This window comes from Saccoglossus kowalevskii, chromosome 5 (assembly GCF_978046115.1).
Source record: "Saccoglossus kowalevskii chromosome 5, keSacKowa6.1, whole genome shotgun sequence".
In the NCBI taxonomy this organism is placed as follows: Eukaryota; Metazoa; Hemichordata; class Enteropneusta; family Harrimaniidae; genus Saccoglossus; species Saccoglossus kowalevskii.
Genome location: NC_140645.1, coordinates 2,126,191 through 2,149,795, shown reverse-complemented (window position 1 = coordinate 2,149,795; position 23,605 = coordinate 2,126,191). Strand labels below are relative to the sequence as shown.

The following is a 23,605-nucleotide window of genomic DNA, read 5'->3' as shown; positions in this document are numbered from 1 at the left end:
ATGGGCAAATTTTCCACGACCAATTTTAGTCGAGTAATTCTAACGGCGCCACCACGCATCACCACCACTACAGCATCCATGCTGTTTTCGTCGAATCCCCAACAAGTTAGTGAACGCCATCTATACGATCTTTGAATGACAAAAAAAAGTCTAATTTAATTGCAATGCTTAAATTTTGTTTCTTCTTACCGAAACCATATATTGTATATTCCCACGGAACTAACATTTTAAACCAAAACAAAGAACAAAATACTAGAATTAAAAACACAATTCATCGCCCAAACGCGCATCATAACAATCATGTCTGTTTTTCACAATATAAGTTACATTATATTTGTTAATACAATTATACCCAGAATTCCATTGGCTTAATTGGTTTCGTCATTTCCTGTAGCATGATTATTCCAACATTAAAGTAAGGGTGTTTACCCAAACTATTAGTTTTAGCTGCAATAGACTGCCGGACGATAAAAGCGGAAATGTTAAAAAGATTAATATATGTATATAAACATTATAAAACAAATACAAGTAAATAATTTCAATAGCTAACATTCTGTGAGTGATGGGATGCATCGACAAAACCCGCCATCGCTGACACCCAGGCTGACTTCCTTAAAGGTAATAACGTTCGTTCGATATTTTGTTACTTTCACATATTAATAATACAGATTGCATATTAAATCTTGGAAAACTATTTTTTGGAATATATCCAAATGATCGTCAATTGGCTGGAAGCCATAAGTACAGCAAAACCGCTGCGATATCATCACATCGAACAGACGGCCACAATGTGACGCACTGGAACGAACTAACTATATAAACCAGCAATCAACTTACCAGCAGACACTGACCGTCAAAACTAAATGCTTATTGGTGTACAGACTGTGCTCAAACAGTCAGCAAGGAATGCTAGACGCGGATGAGTTCGTATATAACAAAGACAGTCAGTTACGCCGTGGCAGTTACGTCACCAGACACAAATTAACATTTTCCGTTAAAACTTGAAAGTTCGAAACTCTCATTTGTGCCTCGTTGTATTGATATTACCGGCTGTTATACTGTGGAAAGAACTTCTCTCACTCTGCTGCAGACATGTGAAATCAACTTGGACGTATTAAATCGTGGAAAAGTACAGAGTCAAACACTGAGAACAGAGCGGAGTACAGACAGGGAGTACAGAGCCGATATATGTTATATTATGAAGGTACGACCAAACTTTGCTATTGGTGTAAACGTACAACTTATGTGTAGCATGTGAAGGATTATATTAATAGTTACCTTGCACGCAATATACATCGACATTATTAAATGATGGGAAATCTAGCCTATATGGTCGATCAATTGCCATCGCCATTGTTGGCTTGCAGTATTAAAGTTTCCGGTTTAAATACGTCTATACTGTTCTCGGCATATGTCATAATAATTATATATGTTAGTCTTCGTACTTTTTGGAAACTGATGAAAGTTAGCAAAATAAAAGCATGAGAAAAAAGGGGCGTACATAAAAGGATATTGCCATCGACGATAAATAAAGCATGTCCAATTAATGAGTTATGAATCTATGGAACACTTTAAAATCTACATTTTTTTGGCTAAATATATAGCATATAATTTTAAAGAAAGAAGAGAAGGAAATACTGAAACAATTCATATCTAACACGTATCCATCCAAGAACGGCTGTTGATATAGTAAGACCATTTACATTGCATATATTCATGAAGTTGTTCGTTCCTGGGAACTATTACCCTCTTACTTGCGAACACGTTTGGAATCAGAACTACACAGATTCACGTTGGTCAGTTACGCGGGTGTGTTTAGTGTACATTGCAATGTTTGGTGCGGTATTAGATGAGTTTAAAAGTCAATAAAAGTCTTCAAGCGGTGGTCTACTAAAACAGGTATCCGCCGCGCTGTAATAGACGGTAACAATATAGAACACATATACAGCGGTGTTGGGCGGGGTATAAGTAGAATGAGCGTTTATAAATATGAACTCGATTCATATCATTAAATAGTTAGTACAACTACGTTAGGTTTTGTCAATGACCCTATTCGTGGGAATGAACAGTACCTTGCGTTCTGACAACCAGTAAAGTATACTGCCCTTCTGTCTTCTTTCCTCCTTCTTCGGGTAGTTGTTCTTCTTGTTGTGTCTGTGCCACTATTAGGCAATATAAGTGTTGTAATCATAACGCCGATAACGCCAATTTAACGACCCGTTTCCAAGCTCAGAGCGTATCTGGTTCATATAGTCTGCGATTCCTTGTTAACAATCGCGATACATTTTCTGTTAATGAATTGATAACCATCGAGCAGAGACCCGGCCAGACTCACCTATCAAGACACCCACCCCAATGCTCCGATGAACACGTGCATACAAAGTACGTAGTCACTACTCTATTTGCAATGATCTGTCGAGGAGTCGAAATATCGGACTGATTCCTCCCTCCTACGTACCATTTTATGTGACTGGTGGGTCACATGGGACTGATATTTGCTTTTAAAAGAACAACACACTTTTTTTTATATAGACACGCACGTTTGTTAAAATGTTAATTGTGACCACGTCTCCGACTCACGAAAACAGACAAATATGGCTGACAAGGGTCTTATCCGGGTATTATTTCGCCATTGCTAACAGATGACCTCTGTTTCGTCACTCGGCGGTTCAATCCGCCATGATGGCACATAATAAGCACTATGTTTCGTCATGTAAGTCCGCGTCTGGGACTTGACGAATTCTTATTAAGCTTTAAACATAATTATGCAAAGTACTAACAGTTTTACGAATTGTGCTAAATATAATAACGCAATATCGACGAATCAGGTACAGTGATTTCGCCCGTGTTATCTTTCCGCAGTGAAAAGTAATTCAAACCCCCGATACTTCAGACAGCTTCAGAGTTTTCGCAAAATGTTTAATATTTCTATCGCCCTCAGTTTTAACTAAGCAATATAATTTGGGCAATAAATACACAATTTAGCAGAAAGGAATCACGCCAGGTTCAAGTTCAAGGAGATAAATAAAATAAAAGTATACGATGTTTTCTCACCTAAGCGGATACACGTGGCATACACGTCTTCAGGTTTTGATGATGACGGTAATGGCGGTAACTGTCAATTGACGGCGTGTAGCCAAAAAAAACTAATGTGTAATCGAGAATTATTTATCGAACGATTAACCATGTCGTTTTACACCCACCTACCAAGAACGTCCCATTAAATCCGAACATGGTGGTTGAAATGTAAAATGGCGTCCCTCACGCCACAAATATTCGCTTCTTTCCTGCATCATGGCTCTTCGACGGTTCGATTGACAATGTGCTTGCAGTTTATACTCCCGCCGATGTCAAGTAGCCGGAACTACTTTCATGAGTTGACTGACATAGAAGGCGAGTCGAGACATTGTTAAAATTACGCCTCGTATACGGACTAGATTAGGGTGTGAGGCAAACCTTTATACAACTTCCGATGGGGGGGGGGTCGACATACTTCCTCAAAACATATGATTATATGAAAGTGGTGTGATTCCCGCGCTTTTCAGTGGATAAGTCGACTGTTTCCATGCAGGGGTGGGGGGGGGGGTGATCTACCGTTTCGCTAATAGTTTCTTTTCGCATCTTCTTCAAATAACGAAATTTGGGTCATTTCAACAAATTTGTGGAAACATTCTAAACCAAATCAAGAAAGAGTATCACCACTTTTCTTTGTAAATGTCGTCAATGTTTTTTCGTCTGTGGTTTATTTTCTTGAGACACTATAACCGGCCACACTTCACAGTTTCGTACAGTCGCCATTTGAAATTTTAACTCTAACCCAAGACAGATTGAGGAGACTTCAGACGTACAAACGAGCATTGCAACTACTAAATAAGAACAAAATCTTTACAAGGTTTTTTAGTTTCAAAAAAGTTACACAGTTCTTGATGCAGACGGAAAGTTGCCGACTTTTGAACTTGTTTAGTCATAACAAACTTTAGTTAAAACTGCCCGAAAAATGGACCTTCTATAGAAATTTTCCAATGATCGATGCCCACTATGAGTATCCGTCTAATTTTTAACCATATCACTTTTTCGCCATATGTACTCGAACGAAGTTTTCAGATATGACGTAATTTTGTTACCATAGGAACCAATTGTAAGTGGCCCAAAATAGCATTTTCATTGGTATTTGAAGCGTATTTTGCGAAAAATAATTCGATGACCATACTTTATTACCTCAATTTTGTGAACAACAGTATAAAATAAACATTATGGTAAAAGTCGAGGGATTCTGTCGATACGTGTTAACGGTAATCAACTACTCGTACCACAATTGAACTACCATAATTGTGACACAGCTAATTAATTTATTATATGCAATCCATCTCTCCTATTCCGAAATAATAAAACACATATGCCCAATATAAGGTTTTTTCACTTTGCTGTGTTTTGCGTACAAAAAAGCAATATTTCAGTTTCGTGTTCACAATGGTAAAGCTTATTATTTAAAGTTTTAGCTTTATTGTATGCACATAATTAAAACTGGTTCGTTGGAAATAAATCCAATCTATATCCACAACTTGTAGATATATATATATATAAAGCGTACTACGTGAAAATCAAGAAAAAGAAACAGAACTTATTTATTAGAAAAGGATCCAAAAAGTGGTGAAACTATGGCGACTATCTAACTAGTTTTCATTGGTGTGTCTATTTCACATAAAACCTGGCGACTCTGAGCTGTATTGGTGCATGTAATTTTGATCATATTTATCACTGGACAATATTTAGTAAATAAGAAAACGCTGAGTGATAAGAAGTATTCATAAATAATATTACGTGTATGTCCAGTACAGAGCAGAGTAGGAGAGGTACAGTACAGAGCAGAGTAGGAGAGTGTACAGTACAGAGCAGAGTAGGAGAGGTACAGTACAGAGCAGAGTAGGAGAGGTACATTACTGAGCAGAGTAGGAGAGTGTACAGTACAGAGCAGAGTAGGAGAGTGTACAGTACAGAGCAGAGTAGGAGAGGTACATTACTGAGCAGAGTAAGAGAGGTACAGTACAGAGCAGAGTAGGAGAGGTACAGTACAGAGCAGAGTAGGAGAGTGTACAGTACAGAGCAGAGTAGGAGAGGTACAGTACAGAGCAGAGTAGGAGAGGTACATTACTGAGCAGAGTAGGAGAGTGTACAGTACCACACGGCCATTGGTTGTATATTCTAGTAGACAGTATTGTACTTTTGATGCGAGCAAACTGATTTCCCTTAAAAATAAACTATATTAATTATTAATTATATTAATTGTAGTTTTGGGAACGGCAGAAATCTTTTTGTAATATTGAAAGGCTGTGTGCTTTGAAAGGAACATTTTTTTATTTAGAATCGCAATGCATTCTAGAGGTGACTTCTTTAAAGTCGAGAAAGTTTCACACTCAGCAGTGGTTGACATCATAGACATCAACATCAAATTTGGTTCTAAATAACATGATTGCAATTCTCTAATCCGCATCTTGAGAAATGGCGCCTATTAAAGGCAAAACAATTGCATTTGACTTGAGTGTTTATGTTTTTGTTATTGTATATTCTGGCAACCATACAAAATAAATGAATAAATAAAAACACCTGATCTAAAGTATAAATTTGTGTTTTATTCTCAAAATAACTAAACACATTTGCAGACAAAACATTCCAGTGCCACTGATTGCGGATTAATTTTAAGATGATTGTAATTAGTGTTATTTGCCATGTATCTATGAAAATACATGAGAAATGTTGTTATTAAATATACCCCATCACACAGGAGTGTTACCAACCTTGGGGGTACTGCCGAAGACTGCATGTCAATTCCTAACAGACACTCCACCCAATTCCTTCATTAATATTATGTATAACGCGAAAATAAAGAGTCAAGTGTTTTTTTTGTTTTTTGCAACAAATAAAAAAGAGTGGCCAGAATTTAGGCGCACACATTTTCTAACGCTTCGGGAATGTGGCGACGCTCTTTCTTCGTATCATGTACGAACCAGAATAGAAAACAATGGTCATTATTACCGACGCATTTAATTGCTTTCTATATTTCGACATGGACATATTGAATACTAGATTTTACTGAATCACCCAGTCCGCCATTTTATTTTGAGGTAGAATCTGTCTAAGTAGCTTATAATGACCATGTAGGATTCTAAGTGCAGACAGTTGTGACTATTCTAGTCAACCTAGGATCATTTTAGTTCCAACGGTAGATACGTTTTCGAAAATCAGAAGAAAAAAAACACATATCATGGAGTGAAACGTTGAATTGAACGGTTATCTGTCCCGTCAGGACGAAAACACGTCTGGGTTTGAACGGGCGTTTTTCACACCCGAGTTTGAACTTAAATGATGCTATATTTTAGCTTTTGACGATTATCAATAAACCCTTTACGATTTATGTTTACAGAATTATCACCTTGGGTATTGTAACATAGGTATTGTCATGTGGTATTTGGAATATTATGTTGCTACACACTGTGGTGTACATACAGTGTCTGGAATATTGTTGGATGGTTCATTGGATAACGTCTAAAACGACGACTGAGTCAACATCGTATGGCAATGAATCAACACTTCTTGTCAGTTTTCCCGTTTATGTAATCTCCTTGGATAATTTTATTAAGATATATACAAATTCGTCTTGTCGGGTCTGGGACGTCGAGTGTGTTGATGACAGTACGTCTTATAGTCAAACAGACCCATCGGGTATAAAAACCTAGCCGTCCACAGTCACGGTCAAATAAACTTGGTCCGACGTAACTTTCAGCGTAACTTTTGTCACTAACGTTAAAAATACTCAATGTTGATGCAGACATTTGAGACTCTAGTAAATATACGGCCATGCACTGTGTTATGTCACACATATACAGGCACACATTTAACCACACAACTCGAAATAGATTTATAAGTGAAACGAGTTCAAATGTATTTGATATAGAAATTTGGCTTAGTTGCTGTTAGGAGGAAATAGGCTCTCTTGCGTTGAGATCAGACATTGTAACGATTGCTGTTTGAATGGTCTGTTTATAACGTACAGCTATCAAAAGTACGCAAAATAACTTTGAGTAATGAACACGTGTTAGCAGTACGTAAATCATTTTTAAGGGAGAGAGATGCCGTGGAAACGCAAGCAGTGCACTTCACTGAAGTATTGAGGTTCTGACAAAGAGATGAAGTGAGGAGTAAGGACCAAGGAGTAAACTTCCAAGATGTAACAAGCCTCAGGAAAAAGCGAAGTAGTGAACTTTACAGATAATGCGAAGTTCTTGAAAAAGAATTGTGTACTTCAGAGTACTTCAAGGACCCAAGCAATAAACATCGAAACTGTAAGAAAAAAATACGAAAAAGTATTGCAACGAAAACTCAAGAAGTGTGTTTCCGAGCTGTGGCGGGGTTCTGCATAGTGAGTTGCATTAAAAAAACGAGCATTGAACTAGCGAAGATCCAAGATCCAAGTTCATTCAGAGATAAAACACGATTACACGGAAAGTTACGACGTACAAACGTGAGTAGTGAACGCAAGAGCTGTAACCAGGATACAGGAAAAAAGATGCAGTAAAAATCCAAAGGGTAAATCACAAAGATAATTAAGTTTTGGGAAAAGAAATGTAGAAAAAAGTAAGTAGTGAATTTCACAAGAATGACGAACCAAATCATGAATTTAAGAATTCAAGGAAATTAACTTTATTCATTTAAGTCAAATTTGCATCGTGGCAATTACACAGGAAAGAAAATATTCATATTTTATTTAGCAGATAAGAATAATTCTATTCTCAGAACAGTACACGTTTTTAAACAAAAGTGAAAACAAACATTTTAAATATTTTAAAAATATCTCTATTCTACTACAGGTACATGTGAAACAAGTCAAACACTTGTTTAACAATGACATGACTGATCAGTTCATTTTGTGGGTGCCTATGTTGAGAGAAATGATGCAGTAAGAGTTTATGAACTATATTATTTTATGTTTCAGTTGACTTAAACTCACACCGGAACTACAAAATATAGGTATGTCGCATTTATGTACCATCAAAAAGACACAATTATAGACACAGGTAACCACTGTTATATTGATCCATCTGGGATACACTCAATGTAAGTCAAATGTGGTAATGGTCCATAATGGATACATTCAATGTAAGTCAAGTGTGGTACTGGTCCAGAATGGATACACTCCATGTCAGTCCAGTGTAGTAATGGTCCATAATGGATACACTCCATGTCAGTCCAGTGTAGTAATGGTCCATAATGGATACACTCCATGTCAGTCCAGTGTAGTAATGGTCCAGAATGGATACACTCCATGTCAGTCCAGTGTAGTAATGGTCCATAATGGATACACTCCATGTCAGTCCAGTGTAGTAATGGTCCAGAATGGATACACTCCATGTCAGTCCAGTGTAGTAATGGTCCATAATGGATACACTCCATGTCAGTCCAGTGTAGTACTGGTCCAGAATGGATACACTCCATGTCAGTCCAGTGTAGTAATGGTCCATAATGGATACACTCCATGTCAGTCCAGTGTAGTACTGGTCCAGAATGGATACACTCCATGTCAGTCCAGTGTAGTAATGGTCCATAATGGAGACACTCAATGTAAGTCAAGTGTGGTACTGGTCCAGAATGGATACACTCCATGTCAGTCCAGTGTAGTAATGGTCTAGAATGGATACACTCCATGTCAGTCCAGTGTAGTAATGGTCCATAATGGATACACTCCATGTCAGTCCAGTGTAGTACTGGTCCAGAATGGATACACTCCATGTCAGTCCAGTGTAGTAATGGTCCATAATGGATACACTCCATGTCAGTCCAGTGTAGTACTGGTCCAGAATGGATACACTCCATGTCAGTCCAGTGTAGTAATGGTCCAGAATGGAGACACTCAATGTCAGTCCAGTGTAGTACTGGTCCAGAATGGCTACACTCCATGTCAGTCCAGTGTAGTAATGGTCCATAATGGAGACACTCAATGTAAGTCAAGTGTGGTACTGGTCCAGAATGGATACACTCCATGTCAGTCCAGTGTAGTAATGGTCCAGAATGGATACACTCCATGTCAGTCCAGTGTAGTAATGGTCCATAATGGATACACTCCATGTCAGTCCAGTGTAGTACTGGTCCAGAATGGATACACTCCATGTCAGTCCAGTGTAGTAATGGTCCATAATGGATACACTCCATGTCAGTCCAGTGTAGTACTGGTCCAGAATGGATACACTCCATGTCAGTCCAGTGTAGTAATGGTCCAGAATGGAGACACTCAATGTCAGTCCAGTGTAGTACTGGTCCAGAATGGCTACACTCCATGTCAGTCCAGTGTAGTAATGGTCCATAATGGAGACACTCAATGTAAGTCAAGTGTGGTACTGGTCCAGAATGGATACACTCCATGTCAGTCCAGTGTAGTAATGGTCCAGAATGGATACACTCCATGTCAGTCCAGTGTAGTACTGGTCCAGAATGGCTACACTCCATGTCAGTCCAGTGTAGTAATGGTCCATAATGGAGACACTCAATGTAAGTCAAGTGTGGTACTGGTCCATAATGGATACACTCCATGTCAGTCCAGTGTAGTACTGGTCCATAATGGATACACTCCATGTCAGTCCAGTGTAGTACTGGTCCAGAATGGATACACTCCATGTCAGTCCAGTGTAGTACTGGTCCAGAATGGCTACACTCCATGTCAGTCCAGTGTAGTAATGGTCCAGAATGGATACACTCCATGTCAGTCCAGTGTAGTAATGGTCCAGAATGCATACACTCCATGTCAGTCCAGTGTAGTACTGGTCCAGAATGGCTACACTCCATGTCAGTCCAGTGTAGTAATGGTCCAGAATGGATACACTCCATGTCAGTCCAGTGTAGTACTGGTCCAGAATGGCTACACTCCATGTCAGTCCAGTGTAGTAATGGTCCATAATGGAGACACTCAATGTAAGTCAAGTGTGGTACTGGTCCAGAATGGATACACTCCATGTCAGTCCAGTGTAGTACTGGTCCATAATGGATACACTCCATGTCAGTCCAGTGTAGTACTGGTCCATAATGGATACACTCCATGTCAGTCCAGTGTAGTACTGGTCCATAATGGATACACTCCATGTCAGTCCAGTGTAGTACTGGTCCATAATGGATACACTCCATGTCAGTCCAGTGTAGTACTGGTCCATAATGGATACACTCCATGTCAGTCCAGTGTAGTACTGGTCCAGAATGGATACACTCCATGTCAGTCCAGCGTAGTACTGGTCCATAATGGATACACTCCATGTCAGTCCAGTGTAGTAATGGTCCAGAATGCATACACTCCATGTCAGTCCAGTGTAGTACTGGTCCAGAATGGATACACTCCATGTCAGTCCAGTGTAGTACTGGTCCAGAATGGCTACACTCCATGTCAGTCCAGTGTAGTAATGGTCCATAATGGATACACTCCATGTCAGTCCAGTGTAGTAATGGTCCAGAATGCATACACTCCATGTCAGTCCAGTGTAGTACTGGTCCAGAATGGATACACTCCATGTCAGTCCAGTGTAGTACTGGTCCAGAATGGCTACACTCCATGTCAGTCCAGTGTAATAATGGTCCAGAATGGATACACTCCATGTCAGTCCAGTGTAGTACTGGTCCAGAATGGCTACACTCCATGTCAGTCCAGTGTAGTAATGGTCCATAATGGTGACACTCAATGTAAGTCAAGTGTGGTACTGGTCCAGAATGGATACACTCCATGTCAGTCCAGTGTAGTACTGGTCCATAATGGATACACTCCATGTCAGTCCAGTGTAGTACTGGTCCATAATGGATACACTCCATGTCAGTCCAGTGTAGTACTGGACCATAATGGATACACTCCATGTCAGTCCAGTGTAGTACTGGTCCATAATGGATACACTCCATGTCAGTCCAGTGTAGTACTGGTCCATAATGGATACACTCCATGTCAGTCCAGTGTAGTACTGGTCCAGAATGGATACACTCCATGTCAGTCCAGCGTAGTACTGGTCCATAATGGATACATTCCATGTCAGTCCAGTGTAGTAATGGTCCATAATGGATACACTCCATGTCAGTCCAGTGTAGTAATGGTCCAGAATGGATACACTCCATGTCAGTCCAGTGTAGTACTGGTCCATAATGGATACACTCCATGTCAGTCCAGTGTAGTAATGGTCCATAATGGGTACACTCCATGTCAGTCCAGTGTAGTAATGGTCCATAATGGATACACTCCATGTCAGTCCAGTGTAGTAATGGTGCAGAATGGATACACTCCATGTCAGTCCAGTGTAGTACTGGTCCATAATGGATACACTCCATGTCAGTCCAGTGTAGTAATGGTCCAGAATGCATACACTCCATGTCAGTCCAGTGTAGTAGTGGTCCATAATTGATACACGCCATGTCAGTCCAGTGTAGTACTGGTTCATTAACGGATACACTCCATGTTAGTCCAGTGTAGTACTCGTTCATTAACGAAGACACTCCATGTCAGTCCAGTGTAGTACTGGTCCATAATGGATGCACTCCATGTCAGTCCAGTGTAGTACTGGTTCATAATGGATACACGCCATGTCAGTCCAGTGTAGTAATGGTCCAGAATGGAGACACTCCATGTCAGTCCAGTATAGTACTGGTACATAATGGAGGCACCCCATGTCAGTCCAGTGTAGTACCGGTCCAGAATGGAGACACTCCATGTCAGTTCAGTGTAGTACTGGTACATAATGAATACACTCCGTGTCAGTCCAGTGTAGTACTGGTCCAGAAAAGAGATAATTTATGTCAGTCCAGTGTAGTACTGGTACATAATGGATACACTCTGTGTCAGTCCAGTGTAGTACTGGTCCAGAATGCAGACACTCCATGTCGGTCCAGTGTAGTACTGGTCCATAATGGAGACACTCCATATCATACCAGTGTAGTACTGGTCCATAATGGATACACTCCATGTCAGTCTAGTGTAGTACTGGTCCATAATGGATACACTCCATGTCAGTCCAGTGTAGTACTGGTCCATAATGGATACACTCCATGTCAGTCCAGTGTAGTACTGGTCCATAATGGATACACTCCATGTCAGTCCAGTGTAGTACTGGTCCAGAATGGATACACTCCATGTCAGTCCAGCGTAGTACTGGTCCATAATGGATACACTCCATGTCAGTCCAGTGTAGTAATGGTCCATAATGGATACACTCCATGTCAGTCCAGTGTAGAACTGGTCCATAATGGATACACTCCATGTCAGTCCAGTGTAGTACTGGTCCAGAATGGATACACTCCATGTCAGTCCAGTGTAGTACTGGTCCAGAATGGCTACACTCCATGTCAGTCCAGTGTAGTAATGGTCCAGAATGGATACACTCCATGTCAGTCCAGTGTAGTAATGGTCCAGAATGCATACACTCCATGTCAGTCCAGTGTAGTACTGGTCCAGAATGGCTACACTCCATGTCAGTCCAGTGTAGTAATGGTCCAGAATGGATACACTCCATGTCAGTCCAGTTTAGTACTGGTCCAGAATGGCTACACTCCATGTCAGTCCAGTGTAGTAATGGTCCATAATGGAGACACTCAATGTAAGTCAAGTGTGGTACTGGTCCAGAATGGATACACTCCATGTCAGTCCAGTGTAGTACTGGTCCATAATGGATACACTCCATGTCAGTCCAGTGTAGTACTGGTCCATAATGGATACACTCCATGTCAGTCCAGTGTAGTACTGGTCCATAATGGATACACTCCATGTCAGTCCAGTGTAGTACTGGTCCATAATGGATACACTCCATGTCAGTCCAGTGTAGTACTGGTCCATAATGGATACACTCCATGTCAGTCCAGTGTAGTACTGGTCCAGAATGGATACACTCCATGTCAGTCCAGCGTAGTACTGGTCCATAATGGATACACTCCATGTCAGTCCAGTGTAGTAATGGTCCAGAATGCATACACTCCATGTCAGTCCAGTGTAGTACTGGTCCAGAATGGATACACTCCATGTCAGTCCAGTGTAGTACTGGTCCAGAATGGCTACACTCCATGTCAGTCCAGTGTAGTAATGGTCCATAATGGATACACTCCATGTCAGTCCAGTGTAGTAATGGTCCATAATGCATACACTCCATGTCAGTCCAGTGTAGTACTGGTCCAGAATGGATACACTCCATGTCAGTCCAGTGTAGTACTGGTCCAGAATGGCTACACTCCATGTCAGTCCAGTGTAGTAATGGTCCAGAATGGATACACTCCATGTCAGTCCAGTGTAGTACTGGTCCAGAATGGCTACACTCCATGTCAGTCCAGTGTAGTAATGGTCCATAATGGAGACACTCAATGTAAGTCAAGTGTGGTACTGGTCCAGAATGGATACACTCCATGTCAGTCCAGTGTAGTACTGGTCCATAATGGATACACTCCAAGTCAGACAAGTGTAGTACTGGTCCATAATGGATACACTCCATGTCAGTCCAGTGTAGTACTGGACCATAATGGATACACTCCATGTCAGTCCAGTGTAGTACTGGTCCATAATGGATACACTCCATGTCAGTCCAGTGTAGTACTGGTCCATAATGGATACACTCCATGTCAGTCCAGTGTAGTACTGGTCCAGAATGGATACACTCCATGTCAGTCCAGTGTAGTACTGGTCCATAATGGATACACTCCATGTCAGTCCAGTGTAGTAATGGTCCATAATGGATACACTCCATGTCAGTCCAGTGTAGTAATGGTCCAGAATGGATACACTCCATGTCAGTCCAGTGTAGTACTGGTCCATAATGGATACACTCCATGACAGTCCAGTGTAGTAATGGTCCATAATGGGTACACTCCATGTCAGTCCAGTGTAGTAATGGTCCATAATGGATACACTCCATGTCAGTCCAGTGTAGTAATGGTGCAGAATGGATACACTCCATGTCAGTCCAGTGTAGTACTGGTCCATAATGGATACACTCCATGTCAGTCCAGTGTAGTAATGGTCCAGAATGCATACACTCCATGTCAGTTCAGTGTAGTACTGGTTCATTAACGGATACACTCCATGTTAGTCCAGTGTAGTACTCGTTCATTAACGAAGACACTCCATGTCAGTCCAGTGTAGTACTGGTCCATAATGGATGCACTCCATGTCAGTCCAGTGTAGTACTGGTTCATAATGGATACACGCCATGTCAGTCCAGTGTAGTAATGGTCCAGAATGGAGACACTCCATGTCAGTCCAGTGTAGTACTGGTACATAATGGAGGCACCCCATGTCAGTCCAGTGTAGTACCGGTCCAGAATGGAGACACTCCATGTCAGTTCAGTGTAGTACTGGTACATAATGAATACACTCCGTGTCAGTCCAGTGTAGTACTGGTCCAGAAAAGAGATAATTTATGTCAGTCCAGTGTAGTACTGGTACATAATGGATACACTCTGTGTCAGTCCAGTGTAGTACTGGTCCAGAATGCAGACACTCCATGTCGGTCCAGTGTAGTACTGGTCCATAATGGAGACACTCCATATCATACCAATGTAGTACTGGTCCATAATGGATACACTCCATGTCAGTCCAGTGTAGTACTGGTCCATAATGGATACACTCCATGTCAGTCCAGTGTAGTACTGGTCCATAATGGATACACTCCATGTCAGTCCAGTGTAGTACTGGTCCATAATGGATACACTCCATGTCAGTCCAGTGTAGTACTGGTCCAGAATGGATACACTCCATGTCAGTCCAGCGTAGTACTGGTCCATAATGGATACACTCCATGTCAGTCCAGTGTAGTAATGGTCCAGAATGCATACACTCCATGTCAGTCCAGTGTAGTACTGGTCCAGAATGGATACACTCCATGTCAGTCCAGTGTAGTACTGGTCCAGAATGGCTACACTCCATGTCAGTCCAGTGTAGTAATGGTCCATAATGGATACACTCCATGTCAGTCCAGTGTAGTAATGGTCCAGAATGCATACACTCCATGTCAGTCCAGTGTAGTACTGGTCCATAATGGATACACTCCATGTCAGTCCAGTGTAGTACTGGTCCAGAATGGCTACACTCCATGTCAGTCCAGTGTAGTAATGGTCCAGAATGGATACACTCCATGTCAGTCCAGTGTAGTACTGGTCCAGAATGGCTACACTCCATGTCAGTCCAGTGTAGTAATGGTCCATAATGGAGACACTCAATGTAAGTCAAGTGTGGTACTGGTCCAGAATGGATACACTCCATGTCAGTCCAGTGTAGTACTGGTCCATAATGGATACACTCCATGTCAGTCCAGTGTAGTACTGGTCCATAATGGATACACTCCATGTCAGTCCAGTGTAGTACTGGACCATAATGGATACACTCCATGTCAATCCAGTGTAGTAATTGTCCAGAATGGATACACTCCATGTCAGTCCAGTGTAGTACTGGTCCATAATGGATACACTCCATGTCAGTCCAGTGTAGTACTGGTCCATAATGGATACACTCCATGTCAGTCCAGTGTAGTACTGGTCCATAATGGATACACTCCATGTCAGTCCAGTGTAGTACTGGTCCATAATGGATACACTCCATGTCAGTCCAGTGTAGTACTGGTCCATAATGGATACACTCCATGTCAGTCCAGTGTAGTACTGGTCCAGAATGGATACACTCCATGTCAGTCCAGCGTAGTACTGGTCCATAATGGATACACTCCATGTCAGTCCAGTGTAGTAATGGTCCATAATGGATACACTCCATGTCAGTCCAGTGTAGTAATGGTCCAGAATGGATACACTCCATGTCAGTCCAGTGTAGTACTGGTCCATAATGGATACACTCCATGTCAGTCCAGTGTAGTAATGGTCCATAATGGGTACACTCCATGTCAGTCCAGTGTAGTAATGGTCCATAATGGATACACTCCATGTCAGTCCAGTGTAGTAATGGTGCAGAATGGATACACTCCATGTCAGTCCAGTGTAGTACTGGTCCATAATGGATACACTCCATGTCAGTCCAGGGTAGTAATGGTCCAGAATGCATACACTCCATGTCAGTCCAGTGTAGTACTGGTCCATAATGGATACACTCCATGTCAGTCCAGTGTAGTACTGGTCCATAGTGGATACACTCCATGTTAGTCCAGTGTAGTAGTGGTCAATAATTGATACACGCCATGTCAGTCCAGTGTAGTACTGGTTCATTAACGGATACACTCCATGTTAGTCCAGTGTAGTACTCGTTCATTAACGAAGACACTCCATGTCAGTCCAGTGTAGTACTGGTCCATAATGGATGCACTCCATGTCAGTCCAGTGTAGTAATGGTCCAGAATGGAGACACTCCATGTCAGTCCAGTGTAGTACTGGTACATAATGGAGGCACCCCATGTCAGTCCAGTGTAGTACCGGTCCAGAATGGAGACACTCCATGTCAGTTCAGTGTAGTACTGGTACATAATGAATACACTCCGTGTCAGTCCAGTGTAGTACTGGTCCAGAAAAGAGATAATTTATGTCAGTCCAGTGTAGTACTGGTACATAATGGATACACTCTGTGTCAGTCCAGTGTAGTACTGGTCCATAATGGATACACTCCATGTCAGTCCAGTGTAGTAATTGTCCAGAATAGATACACTCCATGTCAGTCCAGTGTAGTAATTGTCCAGAATGGATACACTCCATGTCAGTCCAGTGTAGTAATGGTCCAGAATGGATACACTCCATGTCAGTCAGGTGTAGTAATGGTCCATAATGGATACACTCCATGTCAGTCCAGTGTAGTACTGGTCCATAATGGATACACTCCATGTCAGTCCAGTGTAGTACTGGTCCATAATGGATACACTCCATGTCAGTCCAGTGTAGTACTGGTCCATAATGGATACACTCCATGTCAGTCCAGTGTAGTACTGGTCCATAATGGATACATTCCATGTCAGTTCAGTGTAGTACTGGTCCATAATGGATACACTCCATGTTAGTCCAGTGTAGTAATGGTCCAGAATGGATACACTCCATGTCAGTCCAGTGTAGTGCTGGTCCATAATGGATACACTCCATGTCAGTCCAGTGTAGTACTGGTCCATAATGGATACACTCCATGTCAGTCCAGTGCAGTACTCGTCCATAATGGATACACTCCATGTCAGTCCAGTGTAGTAATGGTCCAGAATGGAGACACTCCATGTCAGTTCAGTGTAGTACTGGTACATAATGGAGGCACCCCATGTCAGTCCAGTGTAGTACTGGTACATAATGGATACACTCCATGTCAGTTCAGTGTAGTACTTGTTCATAATGGAGACACTCCATGTCAGTCCAGTGTAGTACTGCTACATAATGGAGACACTCCATGTCAGTCCAGTGTAGTACTGGTCCATAATGGATACACTCCATGTCAGTTCAGAGTAGTACTGGTACACAATGGACACACTCCATGTTAGTCCAGTGTAGTACTGGTACATAATGGACACACTCCATGTCAGTCCAGTGTAGTACTGGTACATAATAGACACACTCCATGTTAGTTCAGTGTAGTACTGGTACATAATGGAGACACTCCATGTCAGTCCAGTGTAGTACAGGTCTATAATGGAGACACTCCATGTCAGTCTAGTGTAGTACTAGCACATAACGGATACACTCCATGTCAGTCTAGTGTAGTACTTGTACATAATAGATACACTCCATGTCAGTTCAGTGTAGTACCGGTACATAATGGAGACACTCCATGTCAGTTCAGAGTAGTACTGGTACATAATGGAGAAACTCCATGTCAGTTCAGTGTAGTACTTGTACATAACGGATACACTCCATGTCAGTTTAGTGTAGTACTGGTACATAATGGATACACTCCATGTCAGTACAGTGTAGTACTGGTCCATAATGGAGACACTCCATGTCAGTTTAGTGTAGTACTGGTACATAATGGATACACTCCATGTCAGTTTAGTGTAGTACTAGCACATAACGGATACACTCCATGTCAGTTTAGGGTAGTACTTGTACATAATAGATACACTCCATGTCTGTTCAGTGTAGTACTGGTACATAATGGAGACACTCCATGTCAGTTTAGTGTAGTACTAGCACATAACGGATACACTCCATGTCAGTTTAGTGTAGTACTGATACATAATGGAGACACTCCATGTCAGTCCAGTGTAGTACTAGCGCATAACGGATACACTCCATGTCAGTTTAGTGTAGTACTGGTACATAATGGAGACACTCCATGTCAGTTCAGTGTAGTACTTGTACATAACGGATACACTCCATGTCAGTTTAGTGTAGTACTGGTACATAATGGATACACTCCATGTCAGTACAGTGTAGTACTGGTACATAATGGAGACACTCCATGTCAGTATAGTGTAGTACTCGCACATAACGGATACACTCCATGTCAGTTTAATGTAGTACTGGTACGTGATGGATACACTCCATGTCAGTACAGTGTAGTACTGGTACATAATGGATACACTCCATGTCAGTTTAGTGTAGTACTAGCACATAACGGATACACTCCATGTCAGTTTAGTGTAGTACTTGTACATAATAGATACACTCCATGTCAGTTCAGTTTAGTACTGGTACATAATGGAGACACTCCATGTCAGTTTAGTGTAGTACTAGCACATAACGGATACACTCCATGTCAGTTTAGTGTAGTACTGGTCCATAATGGATACACTCCATGTCAGTCCAGTGTAGTACTGGTACATAATGGAGACACTCCATGTCAGTCCAGTGTAGTACTAGCACATAACGGATACACTCCATGTCAGTTTAGTGTAGTACTGGTACATAATGGATACACTCCATGTCAGTACAGTGTAGTACTGGTACATAATGGAGACACTCCATGTCAGTTTAGTGTAGTACTTGTACATAATAGATACACTCCATGTCAGTTCAGTGTAGTACTGGTACATAATGGAGACACTCCATGTCAGTCCAGTGTAGTACAGGTCTATAATGGAGACACTCCATGACAGTCCAGTGTAGTACTAGCACATAATGGATACACTCCATGTCAGTTTAGTGTAGTACTAGCACATAACGGATACACTCCATGTCAGTTTAGTGTAGTACTTGTACATAATAGATACACTCCATGTCTGTTCAGTGTAGTACTGGTACATAATGGAGACACTCCATGTCAGTTTAGTGTAGTACTAGCACATAACGGATACACTCCATGTCAGTTTAGTGTAGTACTGGTACATAATGGAGACACTCCATGTCAGTCCAGTGTAGTACTAGCGCATAACGGATACACTCCATGTCAGTTTAGTGTAGTACTGGTACATAATGGAGACACTCCATGTCAGTTCAGTGTAGTACTTGTACATAACGGATACACTCCATGTCAGTTTAGTGTAGTACTGGTACATAATGGATACACTCCATGTCAGTACAGTGTAGTACTGGTACATAATGGAGACACTCCATGTCAGTATAGTGTAGTACTCGCACATAACGGATACACTCCATGTCAGTTTAATGTAGTACTGGTACGTGATGGATACACTCCATGTCAGTACAGTGTAGTACTGGTACATAATGGATACACTCCATGTCAGTTTAGTGTAGTACTAGCACATAACGGATACACTCCATGTCAGTTTAGTGTAGTACTTGTACATAATAGATACACTCCATGTCAGTTCAGTTTAGTACTGGTACATAATGGAGACACTCCATGTCAGTTTAGTGTAGTACTAGCACATAACGGATACACTCCATGTCAGTTTAGTGTAGTACTGGTCCATAATGGATACACTCCATGTCAGTCCAGTGTAGTACTGGTACATAATGGATACACTCCATGTCAGTACAGTGTAGTACTGGTACATAATGGAGACACTCCATGTCAGTTTAGTGTAGTACTTGTACATAATAGATACACTCCATGTCAGTTCAGTTTAGTACTGGTACATAATGGAGACACTCCATGTCAGTCCAGTGTAGTACTAGCACATAACGGATACACTCCATGTCAGTTTAGTGTAGTAGTGGTACATAATGGATACACTCCATGTCAGTACAGTGTAGTACTGGTACATAATGGAGACACTCCATGTCAGTCCAGTGTAGTACTAGCACATAACGGATACACTCCGTGTCAGTCCAGTGTAGTACTGGTCCATAATGGATACACTCCATGTCAGTTCAGAGTAGTACTGGTACATAATGAATACACTCCATGTCAGTCCAATGTAGTACTAGCACATAACAGAGACACTACATGTCAGTCCAATGTAGTACTGGCACATAATAGTAACACTCCATGTCAGTCTAGTGTGGTACTGGTACATAATTGAGACACTTCATGTCATACCAGAGTAGTACTGGTCAATAATGGAGACACTCCATGTTAGTCCAGTGTAGTACTGGTACATAATGAAAACACTCTGTGTCAGTCCAGTGTAGTACTGGTACATAATAGTAACACTCCATGTCAGTCTAGTGTGGTACTGGTACATAATTGAGACACTCCATGTCATACCAGAGTAGTACTGGTCAATAATGGAGACACTCCATGTTAGTCCAGTGTAGTACTGGTCTATAATGGAGACACTCCATGTCAGTCCAGTGTGGTACTGGTGCATAATTAAGCTACTCCATGTCAGTCCGGTGTAGTACTGGTACATAATGGAGACACTCCATTCAGTTCAGTGTAGTACTAGTCTATAATGGAGACACTCCATGTCAGTCCAGTGTAGCACTCGTACATAATATAGATACTCCATGTCAGTCCAGTGTAGTACTAGTCTATAATGGAGAAATTCCATGTCAGTCCAGTGCAGTACAGGGTCATAATGGATACACTCCATGTCAGTCCAGTGTAGTACTGGTCTATAATGGATACACTCCATGTCAGTCCGGTGTAGTACTGGTACATATTGGATACACTCCATGTCAGTCCAGTGTAGTACTTGTACATAATGGATACACTCCATGTCAGTCCAGTGTAGTACTGGTCTATAATGTCAGTCCAGTGTAGTACTGGTGCATAATAAAGCTACTCCATGTCAGTCTGATGTAGTACTGGTACATAATGGAGACACTCCATGTCAGTCCAGTGTAGTACTGGTCTATAATGGAGACACTCCATGTCAGTACAGTGTAGTACTGGTGCATAATAAAGACTTTCCATGTCAGTCCAGTGTAGTACTGATCTATAATGGATACACTCCATGTCAGTTCAGTGTAGTACTGGTACATAATGGATACACTCCATGTCAGTCCAGTGTAGTACTGGTACATAATGAATACACTCTGTGTCAGTCCAGTGTAGTACTGGTCCAGAAAAGAGATTCTTTATGTCAGTCCAGTGTAGTACTGGTACATAATAGATACACTCTGTGTCAGTCCAGTGTAGTACTGGTCCAGAATGCAGACACTCCATGTCGGTCCAGTGTAGTACTGGTCAATAATGGATACACTCCATGTCAGCCCAGTGTAGTACTGGTTCATAATGGATACACTCCATGTCAGTTTAGTGTAGTACTAGCACATAACGGATACACTCCATGTCAGTTTAGTGTAGTACTTGTACATAATAGATACACTCCATGTCAGTTCAGTTTAGTACTGGTACATAATGGAGACACTCCATGTCAGTTTAGTGTAGTACTAGCACATAACGGATACACTCCATGTCAGTTTAGTGTAGTACTGGTCCATAATGGATACACTCCATGTCAGTCCAGTGTAGTACTGGTACATAATGGATACACTCCATGTCAGTACAGTGTAGTACTGGTACATAATGGAGACACTCCATGTCAGTTTAGTGTAGTACTTGTACATAATAGATACACTCCATGTCAGTTCAGTTTAGTACTGGTACATAATGGAGACACTCCATGTCAGTCCAGTGTAGTACTAGCACATAACGGATACACTCCATGTCAGTTTAGTGTAGTAGTGGTACATAATGGATACACTCCATGTCAGTACAGTGTAGTACTGGTACATAATGGAGACACTCCATGTCAGTCCAGTGTAGTACTAGCACATAACGGATACACTCCGTGTCAGTCCAGTGTAGTACTGGTCCATAATGGATACACTCCATGTCAGTTCAGAGTAGTACTGGTACATAATGAATACACTCCATGTCAGTCCAATGTAGTACTAGCACATAACAGAGACACTACATGTCAGTCCAATGTAGTACTGGCACATAATAGTAACACTCCATGTCAGTCTAGTGTGGTACTGGTACATAATTGAGACACTTCATGTCATACCAGAGTAGTACTGGTCAATAATGGAGACACTCCATGTTAGTCCAGTGTAGTACTGGTACATAATGAAAACACTCTGTGTCAGTCCAGTGTAGTACTGGTACATAATAGTAACACTCCATGTCAGTCTAGTGTGGTACTGGTACATAATTGAGACACTCCATGTCATACCAGAGTAGTACTGGTCAATAATGGAGACACTCCATGTTAGTCCAGTGTAGTACTGGTCTATAATGGAGACACTCCATGTCAGTCCAGTGTGGTACTGGTGCATAATTAAGCTACTCCATGTCAGTCCGGTGTAGTACTGGTACATAATGGAGACACTCCATTCAGTTCAGTGTAGTACTAGTCTATAATGGAGACACTCCATGTCAGTCCAGTGTAGCACTCGTACATAATATAGATACTCCATGTCAGTCCAGTGTAGTACTAGTCTATAATGGAGAAATTCCATGTCAGTCCAGTGCAGTACAGGGTCATAATGGATACACTCCATGTCAGTCCAGTGTAGTACTGGTCTATAATGGATACACTCCATGTCAGTCCGGTGTAGTACTGGTACATATTGGATACACTCCATGTCAGTCCAGTGTAGTACTTGTACATAATGGATACACTCCATGTCAGTCCAGTGTAGTACTGGTCTATAATGTCAGTCCAGTGTAGTACTGGTGCATAATAAAGCTACTTCATGTCAGTCTGATGTAGTACTGGTACATAATGGAGACACTCCATGTCAGTCCAGTGTAGTACTGGTCTATAATGGAGACACTCCATGTCAGTACAGTGTAGTACTGGTGCATAATAAAGACTTTCCATGTCAGTCCAGTGTAGTACTGATCTATAATGGATACACTCCATGTCAGTTCAGTGTAGTACTGGTACATAATGGATACACTCCATGTCAGTCCAGTGTAGTACTGGTACATAATGAATACACTCTGTGTCAGTCCAGTGTAGTACTGGTCCAGAAAAGAGATTCTTTATGTCAGTCCAGTGTAGTACTGGTACATAATAGATACACTCTGTGTCAGTCCAGTGTAGTACTGGTCCAGAATGCAGACACTCCATGTCGGTCCAGTGTAGTACTGGTCAATAATGGATACACTCCATGTCAGCCCAGTGTAGTACTGGTTCATAATGGATACACTCCATGTCAGTCCAGTGTAGTACTGGTCCATAATGGATACACTCCATGTCAGTCCAGTGTAGTACTGGTTCATAATGGATACACTCCATGTCAGTCCAGTATAGTACTGGTCCATAATGGATACACTCCATGTCAGTCCAGTGTAGTACTGGTCCATAATGGATACACTCCATGTCAGTCCAGTGTAGTA

General features: G+C 41.5%; 2 long non-coding RNA genes across 2 annotated transcripts in view; one reads left to right on the top strand and one right to left on the bottom strand.

Annotated features, from left to right (window-relative positions):
- Nucleotides 1–543: 543 nt before the first annotated feature.
- The window catches only part of LOC146742802 (uncharacterized), a 48,287-nt gene continuing 25,225 nt past the window's right edge, over nt 544–23,605 (top strand). Inside the window, exon 1 of the long non-coding RNA XR_014929395.1 lies at nt 544–1,204. This is a non-coding gene — a long non-coding RNA (uncharacterized LOC146742802). The remainder of the gene's footprint in view (nt 1,205–23,605) is intronic.
- Nucleotides 2,125–3,154, bottom strand: LOC144355153 (uncharacterized). Its single transcript, XR_013421158.2, has 2 exons — nt 3,055–3,154; nt 2,125–2,263 (listed from the first exon to the last, which is right to left on the bottom strand). It is a non-coding gene; the product is annotated as an uncharacterized LOC144355153 (long non-coding RNA).